The following is a 14,906-nucleotide window of genomic DNA, read 5'->3' as shown; positions in this document are numbered from 1 at the left end:
GTTCATTGTCCCCTCTATTATTGTTAAAATCATGTAGTAAAGACAATGATTGGATTAAAAATATATATTTTTTTTTTAACTAGAAATGTTTCATTTACCAATTGTGGTTGGCCTTCTGTGATACCCAGTTTGTGTTTATATGTATACTCGGAGAAGGAATACTCCAGCGGGGTCCCTTTTGTTAATGCTTGAAATGTTGTATTTACATGCATACGGTTTTATTTGAATGTACTAATTTTATATATAGTTTTCTTTCTTTTGCGTAATTTACAGCCCTGAAGAAGCTTTTTTTTTTTTAAAAAGAGCAAAACATGTAGGCTCTTTGTTCTATTGCACAGGATTACATTATTCAAATAAAGAACGTTTTTAAGCAGACTATTGCCTCTAGAACTTTCTGTGGAACTTTAGGAACTCTTAAGCAACATAAGTAAATTATGGTTACGAGTTGGTGCCCCTCCTTGTCATATTACACTGATAATATCTTCATATGAACGGAGGATGATGGCATACGACGGCATCCCAACTCACTAGAATGTGCGATGCTCCTAAATGACTTTAAGCAAACACACGCTAGTGGCGCAGAGAGCCAGCTAGACACCCAGGGGGTACCTGGACCAAGCGCATGTTAATCCGTCTGCATACCTTTCACATTGACAGCTGCTGTTTAGGTAAGATGCTCTACAGCGGGGCTGGTCCTCTTCTAGGTTAATCTCTGTTATTGCAATTCAGTCCGTTAATGTCAAAACCCTGTTTACGGGTCAAGCAGGAGCAACTGATCCCAACTGCGGAGAGTTTGAGGACTTTTACTCCTGATGTTCTGGGGCCCAACCTACTATGGACTCTGAGCAACTGGGTTAAGTACCCCTTCAGCACTTGACTCTCCCTGGTAGCGTGGGTCGAGCAGTACAAGGCTTCTCCAAGGGGGAGGTAGACACAGGGGGTGAACAAGGGCTCAAAACTCAAAAGCAGCAATAAGTGATTGCCCAGTCAAATACTTGCCTTTATGAAAAAAAGACTATATCATACACAAAGTAAAATACAGCATGCACAAACTATACACTCTTTCCCATTCACTATATGTGACATTCGGGTTAAGCCCCAATAGTAGCACAGTCAAAAATGTTCCCACTCCGAACGCTATAAGGCATTCAATTATTCCCAGGTCATCAGGCCCACAAATCTGTCAGGCCTGCACAACTGGAGTCTGAGTGCGCCCCCTTCACAGATGCTGAAGCTGCAATGGCTGTCTCAGGTGAGTTTTCAAACTCCGACCTGAAGGGGTGGCATTCAGGGCTCTTCAATTTCCTCACACATGGTTATGTGGAGGCAGAGACTAAGTTCCCTAAGATCCTCCAAAGCTGTAAGGGGGTGCATGGGATGATTCAACACTCCTGGGTTTAAGTCACAGTTTGGACCTGCGTGGGTCACCACAGCGGCCTCCTTCTCTACACCAGACCATGATCCTTGCCTGTTTCTGGCGGTCTCCCCCTCCCAAACCCCCAAGCATACGGGTCACCGTCCTCACTCAGTACACGGACTACGCCCGATCGACATGGCCGCAGTCTTCACAACAGCCCCACCTAGCATTCAGGGTTGTCAACTTCACTCCATACAGGGCTTTGGCCTGATTGGCATGGCAGTTATCATCATGGTGGCCCCACCTAATATACAGGGTTGCTTACATCACTCCGCACACGGGCTACAGTCCAATTGGTGCAGCAGCTGTTTCCTATCATCTCGCTACTAGGGTCCAACCGCCAGTCCCCCGCTCCTTCCAGCGCTGGTGCTGCTTCAGATGGAGATGATCTTTGAATTCCTGGGTAATGTCCTCTCACCCAGCTGGGAGACCGACAGGTGTTGATCCCCAGTCTTGGTCACAGGCAGAAATCTTGCAGAGCTTCTTCTCATTCAACACAACTGGCTGCTTGACAGTTGACCATTTTTAGAGGCCTTGCTCTCCCCTTGTAGTTCATTTCCAGACACCAAATGTGATTTAGAGTCTGAGTCTTTGAAGTTTGTTAGGGTTCTGCTACCCTTTTGAAGTGCCTTCTCCTCTACTCTGGGCTTGCTCCAGAAAGCAGTCTTTCACAGCAGGAACGACTCCAAATCCGATAGCCCTACACCATAGGCCTTGGGCGTGACTAGAGGTATACACCTGCATGTCAGTCACCGCGATCTGTGTGTCAAAAGGTTACCCTGGGACCTCAGCCCTTCTATTTATGATTCTCTCATCAGGCCCATCTCTTTCCTGAGATGTGCCCAGACCCTTTACTAGTGACCGCTTACTGAATCATAGACCACCCTTTTATAATAAAGAGCCAGACACTCCCTTCCTCTAGTCTGTCCCAACCAGCTCACAGGAATTCTGCAATCTGTGTTAAGGGGAGGGGGGAGGAAGGGGGTTCTTCTACCTCCTCATGTTCCTCTGGTTGGCCCTAGGTCTCCCCAAATGGAACCATTCACAGGCACACATGCATAAAACTCATACCCTGCGTAGCACTAAGTCTCCCATGTACTGTACCATTCACAGGCACACACACACAGCATTTATATAACCGAAGGCATGCCAAAGACCAATCCGTCTGCACCCAACCGGGATCAGGGGCCCAAAAAATCACTTGCACAACAAATGAATTGCATCAGTTTAACAAGGTAGGCCTAAATATCCCTACAGAGCTTGTTAGAGCTCTAAAATCATATGGAGTATTGGCCTCAAAACCACAAATGGAGTTGAGAGCAGGCATTAACCTCTGAGAACCACTCAGGCCATCAATACTTTAACTAGGTAATCTGTAGCACAATCAGGGACTGTGGCATATCTTAAAGCACGCTCCTTATTTGCACTTAGGCTATAAATTAATGACTACATAGTGCAGGCAAAGCCTGGCCTACTGATTAGTGATTAATGGTTAACAGAGGATTCTATGCTAGAACTATTGGAAGTGATCCCAGATGATTATTTGTTATTATACAAGAATTGAGAAGGTACTAAGAAGGAGGGCAGAGTGGCAGCTATTATGCACAGGCAAACCCATCCGCTTCAGTGTAAATCAATTGAAAACATAGATTTTCTACTGTTTAAGATTGTATTAAAAAATAGCACAATGGCTTGCCTACTTATGTACCGCCCGCCTCAATATTTGGCAAATAATGGTCATTGGGTATTTTAATTTTCTCATTTGACAGACTCCAAATGTCAGGATTTTATAGATTGAATGACATCAAGAACATTCCATCAACACATAACTGAACCCTACAAATATTGAAGCCTTTTCTCTGGATTTTGTATGGACACTAAATTTGACCACCCTTTCAATCACTTGATAGAGCTATCTGTTCCCATTATGAAGACTTTAAGTAGTCATTCTATGGAATTTACAAACCTAAGTGGGAACAGTTGAATACTAAAGAGCTGGAAACTATGCTTAAGCAGACTACACCCATATGAAGTGAATCCGTGATTGCGGCACAAAGAGAGTTTACCAACTGGGTAAGTGCAGCCACCAACAAGCTTATGTCATTGCAAAAGCAGCGAGTGACCAATCCGGCAAAATCTGCACTGTGATTTACAAACTGCTAAAAGAGGTCAAACTAAAACTGCCAGAATGAAAGTCAGTGGCGTAGTAAGTACCAGGAAGAATGTGAAATCAATTGTGTGGCTTGCAGAATATAAAGTCAAGTTAACTCTGGTGAAATCCAACTATTATACTAATAAGATCATGGAAGTAACAAGCAGAAAGAGACTTTCAAGATTGTAAAAGGCCTCCCTCTACCCCCCCTCCCCCACTCCCCCCCCCCCCCCCAAGGTAATGTCAAAGGTGAAAGGCTCTCAAGGTCTATAGGATAAACTTGATTGTTTCTTCGAGACAAAATAAAGATGATCAAAGATAGTATCTGAAAGAAACACGTTGGTTAGATTCCTCACCTTAGAATATCCCCAGGCGTTAGGCTGGATCCGGAAAGATTTTTCGTCAGCAATACCCCTTGCGCGTCGCTAGGCGTCGTCTGCGGCTCCGCGTCCGTCGTCGGCGTCGTGCGCCGGAATGACGTCGTCGGAGTACTTAGACGCCGCCCTAGCGCGCTGACGTCAGTTCTTGTTTTTCTTTTTTCCGCGCCAGACAGCGCCGAGCCGGGAAGAGCTTACCCCTTAGTCACTTTTTGACACAACTTTTTTTTGGACTCTTTTTGCTCTTCTGTCGACTCGACTCTGGTGCCGGTAGGATGCCTGGTTTTAAGGCCTGTGACTCCTGTCATCGACTGATGTCGGTGACGGACCATCATCGCCGGTGCCTTTACTGCCTGGGACCCGACCACGATGCAGAGTTGTACCTCGACTTTCAGGCCTTGACCTCTAAGGCTAGGCGGGAGCGGTCCCGTAAGCTTCTCGAGCTTCGACACTCGGCTCGACAGGCCGACCTTTCACAGGACTGGGCAGACGAACTGGGGGATGCCAGTGGTCTGGACACCTCCCCGGACGCTGGTTTCATCTCTCCTCCGACTGTGGCCTCGGAGGAAGGTGCAGCTTTTTTCAGTGGTGCTGCGCAAGGCGGCCGATGCCCTTGGGCTGGAGTTGCCTGCTGTGGCCGTGAGGACTAACGTCCTCACAGAAGTGCTTCAGCCATCAGCAAGCTCCACAGAGCCTCTGCTGCAGTTCAATGAGGCACTCGTAGACGTTCTGCAGGGCACCTGGTCCAAGCCCTCCACAGTACCTCCTGTGGATCGGAACCTGGTCCGGCGCCACCGCCCTGGTCCGGGCGACCCTAGTTTTCTGTCCCAACACCCCACTCCCGAGAGTCTGGTTATCCAGGCCTCAACTTCCCAATCCTCCTTCCCGTCCGCTCCTCCGGATCGGGAATCCAAGAGGCTGGAACAGTTCGGAAAGAAGCTGTTCTCTTCTCTTCCAGGGGATCCTCATCAAAGTCATAAGCACTGAATATTCCCGCCCATGTGCGGGGACCCCGGAAATAATAAAATTATATATGTAAAAAACATACATATATACAGCTCTGTATATGTATAAACATATATCATTTTTTCCAAGCAAATGCAGCTCCCATAAAAGGCTAGGCAATGTAAATATACACATCCAATAACACATATATATATATATATATATATATATATATATATATATATATATATATATATATATATAAAGGTATAACAATACACCTAAATCTCTTTTTTTTTTTTTTTTTTTTTTTTTTTTTTTTTTTTAAATGAGGTAAACACTCATGAGAAAGCAAAAAATAAAGAGAACAAACTGTGGAAAAACACAGATGTACAACACATTGCCAGCCTGCAGGCTGCATTGCAATATAATACCATAGAGACTAAAAAGCCCTGTACAGGTAAAAACTGGCACCGTGCCTTTAAGGCAGCCCTGACTTCCATATCCCATCATGCCTCAGGGGTGACAGTTAGGTCAGTTGTTCTTTCCGGCTCCTTCAGTCAGGACCCTGGAATTCAGCTCTCTTCTTTTTTGACTCTTTAGTCAAGAATTATTACTACTTTAAGATTTTTTGGACTTCTTCTTAGAACTTCTTTGAGGAAGTCTGTATCCTGTGATTTTCTGACTGACTTTTTTGCTATTTTGTCAGAAAAATGCCTTCTTTATTTGTTCCATGTCCATCTTGTGGAAAAAAGAAGGCGGCTTCAGACACACATGAGGTGTGTATTATCTGTCTGCCGGACTCTCACTCTCCAGCAACATGCCATCATTGTGAAGACCTTTCCAAAAGGACTTTAAAGGAGAGGGAGAGGATTAGGCTGTATGGCCTAGCAGAACGGTCGACGTCGAAGCAGTTGGTCCCTGTTTGCTCCCCATCGACGTCGGGCTCGGCGTCGAAGACTCCAGCGGCGGGATCGTCGCTGAGAGGTGAGGAGTCAAGGGGAAGTCATGCTGCAAAGAGAAAATCGTCGTCGACTTTAGATTCAGCGTCGAAGCGGATGCGTTCGACGTCGACGGCGTCTAAAAGCTCGGCGTCGAGGACTCGGCGCCATAGTTCAACGTCGAGAAAGCATCTGTCGACGTCAAGAAAAGATCGATCGACGTCTGCACAGAGATATCGTTCGTCGTCGAAAGAAAGACATCGTTCGACGTCGAGGTCGGCGAGACATCATTCGACGTCGCAAGAAGTACGTAGACGATCTCCACAGTCGACGTCGAGACCAAGATCGCCGTCAAGATCAAGATCGCCGTCGAGGAAACATCGTTCGACGGCGAAGAGGCTTTCGACGTCGTCGGAGCATTCGACGTCGAGACAGAAGTCTCCGTCAGGAGTGACGTCGAGGCAAACGCCTCCGTCAGGGCCGACGTCGAGGCAGGAGCCTCCGTCGGAGTCGACGTCGAGGCAGAGGCCTCAGTCGAAGTCGACGTCGAGGCAAAGGCCTCCGTCGGAGTCGACGTCGAGGCAGGTGCCTCCGTCGGAGTCGACGTCGAGGCAGGTGCCTCCGTCCTCACAGGTCTCCAAAGCTTTGGTGAGGTACAGGAAGCCTCCGTCGAAGATAATCTCGACGTCGAGACAAGAAGCTCGGAGCCTCGAAGATTCGAGTCAAAGATCTCCGGTGATAGGCCTATCACCGTCGAGGCAGCCCTCTGTTGAGGGTACGCAGGAGGTGTCACATATTCGCCTCACGATTCGACCAGTCTCAAGGCGGAAATCTCCTCATAGACTGATATATACGACTCCTGAATCACCGCGTCTCATATCTATCTCGCCTTCAGGATCAGAGGGCTCAGGTTCAAGATCAGAATCACCAGAGCTTGTGCATCAATCTCCAGTACCTGCAAGAGAAAGTTCGCAGGAGGAGGACAATGCTGTACCTCAAAGTCCCGTAAGGGAGATGCCTCAGGACCCTGCTATGCCAGACGCAATAAAGGCATCGCTAACAAGAATAAGGGGCGTGGTATTCCCAGCGACACCGATCAGACCAAGATCTCGAGAAAGAGAATCCCGAAGTCACTCTCGAGCACCAAGAAGGCGATCCAGGTCTCCCTCCCGCAGAAGAGAGTCGACCAGATCAGAGAGAAGGCGCCGTAGGACCCCTTCTACCTCCCCTTCTTCCAGATCATCCAAAAGGGATTATTCACCGACACTCTCGGAGACGCCACCCTCTCGGGTATCTCCGGTAGATGATATTTCTACGTTTCAGGAAGTGTTGTGTAGAGGAGCTACAAAATTAAATATCCCTATGCCGGTTCAGGAGACAACTTCATCCATAATTTTTGAAACTCTTCATGAACGCACAGTGTCACGCCCTTTATTGCCGTTAGTCCCCGGTTTGCTACAACCGGTAATGGATATCTTTCTCACACCAGCAACCACCAAAACGGCGCCGGCGAGAATTCTAAAAAAGTACCGTCCAGCTCCGGAGGATCCTCTATTCCTTAAATCAGATCCTCCACCGGGCTCTGTCATCACCGCCGCTGCCAGGAAGACACATGCAGTAGCGGGATCTTCAACGGTACCACCAGATAAGGACAGTAAAACACAAGACTCCTGGGGGAGGAAAGTTTGCGGCTCAGCATCCTCAAGCCTTAAGGTGGCGAGTGCCTCGGCGCTTCTGGGGCGCTATGATAGGTCATTATGGGACTCTCTGCAGAGGTTCATTGACAAAGTTCCATCAGAGGACAGACGGGACTTTGAAGAGATTTTGCATGAGGGGAGTCTGGTTTCTAACCAGATCATAAGTGCAGCGGCAGACGGGGCAACACTGGCAGCGCATGAATATGCACATGGAGTCACAGCCAGAAGATCATCCTGGCTTAGATTGACGGCCTTGAAACCGGAAGCGCAGGCAAGAATTTTAAATCTGCCTTTCTCCGGTAGCTCTCTTTTTGGGTCCCATGCAGACGAAGAAATGGCCCGTATGAAAGCAGAGCTGGAGACCATGAAAGCTGTCGGGCTTGAAAAGAGAAAAGAGTTTCGACGCCGCAAGGGAAATGACAGGCGCAGTTACACACAGAGGGTTCAAACCCCTCATTGGCAAAAGAACCAGGACCAGCAAGGTCAAAAGAAACAGCAATACCAGTCCCGCAAGCCATCCAGGGGACGAGGTAACAACAGGCAGTCTAATGCTGGAAACAAAGCTCCGGGGAAGCAATGAGAAGCCGCTTCCTCCGATGCTGTCCACCGCTCCGGTGGGAGGAAGTGTTGCACATCATCTTCCAGAGTGGCAATCCATCACAAAGGACAAGTGGGTACTGAATATACTGCGTCATGGGTACTCGCTTCGTTTCAAAAGTCACCCCCCATCGATTCCTCCTGTCAATTCATCCCAGCATCTAAAGCAGCTCAGAGAAGAGGTAGCGACGCTACTACTCAAATCTGCAATAGAGAAAGTGTCCATAAACCAGAGAGGAAAGGGAGTTTACTCCAGATACTTTCTCATCCAAAAGAGGAGTGTGAAGGTAGAGTTCAGACCCATTTTAGACCTACGGATACTGAACAAGCACATAAGAAAGGAAAAATTTCGCATGCTGGCGCTCCACCAAATATATCCTCTTCTCCGGATGGGCGATTGGATGTGTTCACTGGACCTTCAGGATGCATATTTCCATATTCCCATCCTAAGGAATCATCGAAAATTTCTCAGGTTTGTGGTAGGCAACTCTCACTATCAGTTCAAAGTCCTCCCTTTTGGCCTGAAGTCAGCTCCTCGAGTATTCACAAAATGCGTGGCAGTAGTAGCGGCTGCTCTGAGACGCGCAGGAGTCTTCGTCTATCCCTACCTAGACGACTGGCTAATAAAGGGCTCATCACCACAGAATGTGCGGTCACAGCTGTCGCAATGCCTGAACTTATGTCGCAAGTTGGGTCTCAGAGTGAATGTCAAAAAGTCCAATTTTTCACCAACGCAGAGGATCCACTACCTGGGTGCAACTATAGACTCTGTAGTAGGAAAAGTGTTTCCTTCGGAGGAAAGACAGTCATCCATTATGCTAAAAGGCAGACAGATCATAACGAGCAATCTGTCGTCGGCAAGGCGAATCTCATCTCTGCTAGGGGCCATGGCATCCTGCATCTTCCTAGTGCCCAATGCCAGGCTAAGGATGCGTCCTCTCCAGCAAGATCTCGAGGACAAATGGGATCAAAGGAACTCCCTGTGGGAAGAAAAGGTTTGCCTCTCCTCTGCAGCCAAACAGTCAGTCAAGTGGTGGCTGAAGCCAAGGAATCTACAAGTGGGGATCCCCTTCCATCAAGAACCCCCAACTCAGACCTTAATCACCGACGCATCTCTTCAAGGCTGGGGTGCGCATTTCGGGTCTCTGCAAACTCAGGGACGGTGGTCCAGCAGCGAACAGTTGTACCACATCAACATGCTGGAGCTCAGGGCAGTCCACCTAGCCCTCAAAGCGTTCCTGCCTGCGATCACGACGAGTACCATTCTAGTACAGACGGACAATACCACCACAATGTACTACCTGAACAAGCAGGGGGGTACTCGATCCAGAACGCTCTCGCTGGAAGCTCAGTCCCTGTGGCACTGGATCCTAGCAAGGAACATCTCATTGAAAGCGGTGCACCTACCAGGAGAACTCAACGTGCAAGCAGACTTGCTCAGTCGGCATTTTCAAGAACCAGAGGACTGGGTGATCAACGACGAGGTGTTAGAAGACATCTTCGAGGAATGGGGGCGCCCGCAAGTGGACCTCTTCGCGGACGAGCAAAACACAAAATGCCGAGGCTTCGCCTCAAGATACCATCGACCAGGATCCCTAGGGAATGCCCTTTTGATCAATTGGTCAATGACATTTGTGTACGCTTTTCCGCCTCTCCCACTAATTCCCAAGGTGGTGACCAAGCTACAGAATTCATCTGCCAAGATGATCCTCATAGCACCGGACTGGCCGAGGCAGTGGTGGTACACGGATCTCCTACACATGTCGATCCGCCCCCACAAGCGGCTGCCGTGCAGGCCGGACTTGTTATCCAAGATGCAGGGGAAGATTTACCATCCCAGCCTTCCCTCGCTGAGCTTAACAGCATGGCTCCTGAAGTCCTCCAGTATGGCCATCTGAACCTCCCTCAAGAGTGTATGTCCATACTGAAGGAAGCCAGGAGGCCTTCGACAAGACACTCCTACTTCTGTAAGTGGAAAAGATTTTATATATGGTGTGCTCAGCATCATTATGATCCCACTAAATGCCAGGAGGATGTAATTTTGCCCTATCTTCTACATTTAGCAAGGGCAGGGTTGAAATTTTCATCCATAAAGGTTCACCTAGCAGCCATAACAGCATACAGGCGTTCGCCTTCACAGCAGTCATTTTTTAAAGTGCAGGTAGTGAAGGATTTCTTGCAAGGACTCAAGAAAGTCTATCCCCCTGTTAGACCTCCCTCTCCTTCCTGGGAGCTAAACTTGGTTCTGTCGAAGCTCATGGGTTCGCCTTTTGAACCTATTCATAAGGCTACCCTACAGCACCTCACATGGAAGACAGCATTTTTAATAGCCATCACTTCAGCACGGAGGGTCAGTGAGATACAGGCCCTCTGTTCTAAAGAACCCTACACAATTTTTCATCTAAATAGGGTGGTGATGAGAACTCATCCTTCGTTTCTACCCAAGGTGGTATCGGAATTTCATGTAAACCAAGCCATCTCCTTACCAACCTTTTTTCCCAACCCCTCCTCTCCGGCAGAGAGGGCGTTGCATTCTCTAGATGTCAAAAGGGTCCTAAAATTCTACCTAGATAGGACTAAGAATGTCAGGAAATCTGATCAATTGTTTGTGAACTATGGGGTTGTCCGTATGGGCTTTGCGGCTTCCAAACGTTCCATTGCTAGGTGGATTGTTTCAAGTATTACATTGGCCTACCAACTGGCTCAGAAACCATTGGGGGCGCGCCCTAAAGCGCATTCGACAAGAGGAAAAGCGGCTACCGCGGCTTTTCTCAATAATGTCCCACTCTCCGAGATCTGCAAGGCAGCCACTTGGAGATCTGTCCACACTTTTACCAGGCACTATTGTCTGGATTCGGACACCAGAGCAGACACTCAAGTAGGACAAGCCTCCTTGAGGAATCTGTTCCATGCATAATCATTTTCATGATTCTCTTTCTCCATGGGTGATACAACCTTAGTTTCATTTGCCTGCAGGTGGAAGGGGAGCTTGCTACTCTATTCAGTGCTTATGACTATTGATGAGGATCCCCTGGAAGAGAAGGGTAAGTTACTTACCTGTAATCCTAGTTCTCTTCCAGGGGTATCCTCATCAAAGTCATAAGCAACCCACCCACCTCCCTAGGCAAATGAGAAGAAGTGTATTATTCATTATGGAAAGGATATATCTTTGTGTTTAGGACTACGGTCCCGCAAAGAACAACTGACCTAACTGTCACCCCTGAGGCATGATGGGATATGGAAGTCAGGGCTGCCTTAAAGGCACGGTGCCAGTTTTTACCTGTACAGGGCTTTTTAGTCTCTATGGTATTATATTGCAATGCAGCCTGCAGGCTGGCAATGTGTTGTACATCTGTGTTTTTCCACAGTTTGTTCTCTTTATTTTTTGCTTTCTCATGAGTGTTTACCTCATTAAAAAAAAAAAAAAAAAAAAAAGAGATTTAGGTGTATTGTTATACATATATATATATATATATATATATATATATATATATATGTTATTGGATGTGTATATTTACATTGCCTAGCCTTTTATGGGAGCTGCATTTGCTTGGAAAAAATGATATATGTTTATACATATACAGAGCTGTATATATGTATGTTTTTTACATATATAATTTTATTATTTCCGGGGTCCCCGCACATGGGCGGGAATATTCAGTGCTTATGACTTTGATGAGGATACCCCTGGAAGAGAACTAGGATTACAGGTAAGTAACTTACCCTTCCCTGAGTTTGGGTCTGCAGTCCTTGAATACCGCTTGCCTCTTGGACCGTTATTCCCACTCTGTGGGATACGGTGGAGGACGTGCTGTCCCTGTGTCCGGAGGAGGCCCGGTCACGGCTCACCCAGGCGCTTGCTGATGGGCGAGATGCAGCACGGCATGCCATACGATGTGGACTAGACACCACGGACTCGCTGGGGCGGGCGATTTCGACCACAGTGGCGCTTCGTTGCCACGCCTGCTACGGTCCACGTCTTTCTCGGGGGGTGTCCAGAGTACCCTCATGGATATGCCCTTTGATGGCACTCTCCTTTTTGGCGAGAAGGCGGATAGTGCGCTGGCTCGTTTCAAGGACTCCCAGGCTACGGCCAAGTCCTTGGGTCTCTCGGCCCCGCGGCCCCAAACTTCCGCCTTTCGTCCCTTTCGTGGCCAAGGAAGGGGCGCCTCCTCCGGCCGCAGAACCAACCTGCATGCGGTCGCGGACGTGGAGTCCGCCGAGGCGGTACTGGAGGACAACGTGCCGGTCAGTCCACATCCACCCCGGCAGCATCCGCCTCAAAGCACTCCTAGTCCGAGCTTTCAGGCCCATTCCACGCCAGTGGGCGGCAGAGTTCACCATCACCTGCTCCACTGGCGTTCCATCACGTCAGACAGGTGGGTGCTGCAAATCGTCCGAAGGGGCTACTCCCTCCCCTTCGAGACAACCCCTCCAGCCATGCCACCACAGTACCACCGCATGTCGGGGGATCACTTGAATCTTCTCTGGGAGGAAGTTACGGTCCTCTTGGCCAAAGATGCCGTCGAGCGCGTTCCTGGTCCAGAAGTAGGTCATTGTTGCTATTCCCACTACTTTCGGGTTCCCAAGAAGGGCCAAGGGGGCCTACGCCCTATCTTGGACCTCAGGAGCGTCAACGCCTTCCTCCGGAAGGAGCGGTTCAAGATGCTCACCTTAGCTCAGGTTCTGGCTGCCCTAGACCCACGAGACTGGATGGTAGCGTTGGACTTGTAGGACGCTTATTTTCACATCCCCGTCTTGCCGGCCCGCCGGCGTTACCTGCGATTCACGTTGGGTCAGGAGCATTTTCAATTCACCGTGCTCCCCTTCGGCCTCACCAGTGCCCCTCGGGTGTTCACGAAAGTGTTGGCGGTGGTCGCAGCTCATCTGCGCAGCTCGGGGGTTCCAGTCTTCCCCTATCTCGAGGACTGGCTGTTGAAGGCGGGCTCGCCCCAGGCAGTCGTCTCCAATGTTCCCTCTAATTTTTCTTTCAATTGTGCGGCAATAGAATGTTGGTGTGCCCTCTTTTATTGCTTGTGTGCGCAACTGAGTGATAAGATGTGCAACAAGGCATGTTGATCCGCTACCACTTATAGGTAAATTACAAGCATTGGCACTGCCAAGAAGCCTTGCTTTTAATTAAAAGTGACTTCTTGGTCACTGATTGGTTTAAGCACTGAATAAGTCATCACACATGCACCCTGTCAATCATCCTTGCACTTGTGCATCCATAAATCACTTATTCATTCTTGCATTCACCAACATACACAACCACAATACAGCACATACACAAGTTGAGTCACATTTGCAAGATAAATTGAAAGAATAAAAGTAGAAAAATACAACATGCTATCGGCTAAAAATGGCAGACATATGTGTGCAATAATAAAGTTAAACAAAGCAGCTCATTTCTTGCCCTCTGTTTGTTCCTTCTCCGCTCATTTCTTGCACTCCGTTTGTGCCTTCTTTGCTCGTTTCTTGCCCTCTTTTTGCCTTTTCTGCCCTTTTCTTGCCCTCTGTTTCTAACTTCACTGCTCGTATCTTGCCCTCTTTTTGCCTTTTCAGTGTGCCTTATCTTTTGTCTGCAATTTTGGCTAGAGTCTGATAAAGCAAAGTTGTTTATATTTCTTACGTTTTGCAGCAGTTAACTTAGTTTCTCGTTGCTCAAATTGGTGATCTTTCTGATATTTATGTGTTCCCCTTGTCTTCATTGCTTGATTTTGCTCGCGATAAACTGGATGCCATTAGTTTAGGAAACAATAACACCTGTTATATAGAGAAGTGAGAAGCCCCAAAAGTGCAGTAAAAAATGCTTTATAAAAATTAACGTATTATTATGGGTTCTCTAGTAAAGCACATTTTACTAGTTTCCTTTTCAGTGTTGTAGGATGCTATATTTTTTATTGGACCTAAAAAATAAGTTGCATCTTAAATACATGGGCTTTCACACCGCTCTACTTCCTATGCCAGACTAGTAAAATGAATCGCATACGAAAACGAACATGCAGGCACCATTTTCAGATCAGTTGGGCGACAAAATTTATCTGACAGCATGTAATGCTATCGCTATCTGTTACAATTTTTTTTTTATTTTTTAAATATCTTTATTGACAGTTTGTTATTTTTCCATTTTTCATTAATCAACATTTTCAGTAGCGGAGAAGTGAATAGGTACACATTCTGATACAGCAGCATGGGCAACCAGTATGACAATCTGTACAGGGCTTACATCAGATATTGCCGGAAGGGATGCTATCGCGATCTGTTACATGAGAGAGATTTAGCAATACAAATGTTTTAGATCGATATATTTATTGGTATAGTGGATAAATATCTGTTTTAGTTTCTGAATGTAATCGATTTCGGTTAAGGGCACCACTCCCCTGATTAACGGCAGTCTAATAATATTTTACACCTCCTTTTACTTCACTTTAAAAGCTTGAAAGATTTCTCATATATTTCAGCAAAAAATATTCTCAATTTTATTTATAATGAAATTCTCAGTGTCACTCACAGTCATTGAAATGCACTCTAAAATTACGAAGATGGCACACATGGCAATCTGAAACCTTGGCAGCTATGTGAAGAGCTAGAGGTCCGTGGACTTTGCAAATGTGATTGTCTACTAAATACAACCAACCAGTTCAATGAATTTCCGTGGAAAGTTCAAGCTGAACGAGCATCTCGGTGTTAAGAAACCCTCGCTACAAATGAGAGGTTTGTGACCGCTCCGAGACAGGTAGGAGCTTCAATCACGACTTTGGGGAAGTGACAACACAG

This window comes from Triturus cristatus, chromosome 7 (assembly GCF_964204655.1).
Source record: "Triturus cristatus chromosome 7, aTriCri1.1, whole genome shotgun sequence".
In the NCBI taxonomy this organism is placed as follows: Eukaryota; Metazoa; Chordata; class Amphibia; order Caudata; family Salamandridae; genus Triturus; species Triturus cristatus.
Note: the sequence above shows the minus strand (reverse complement) of the source record.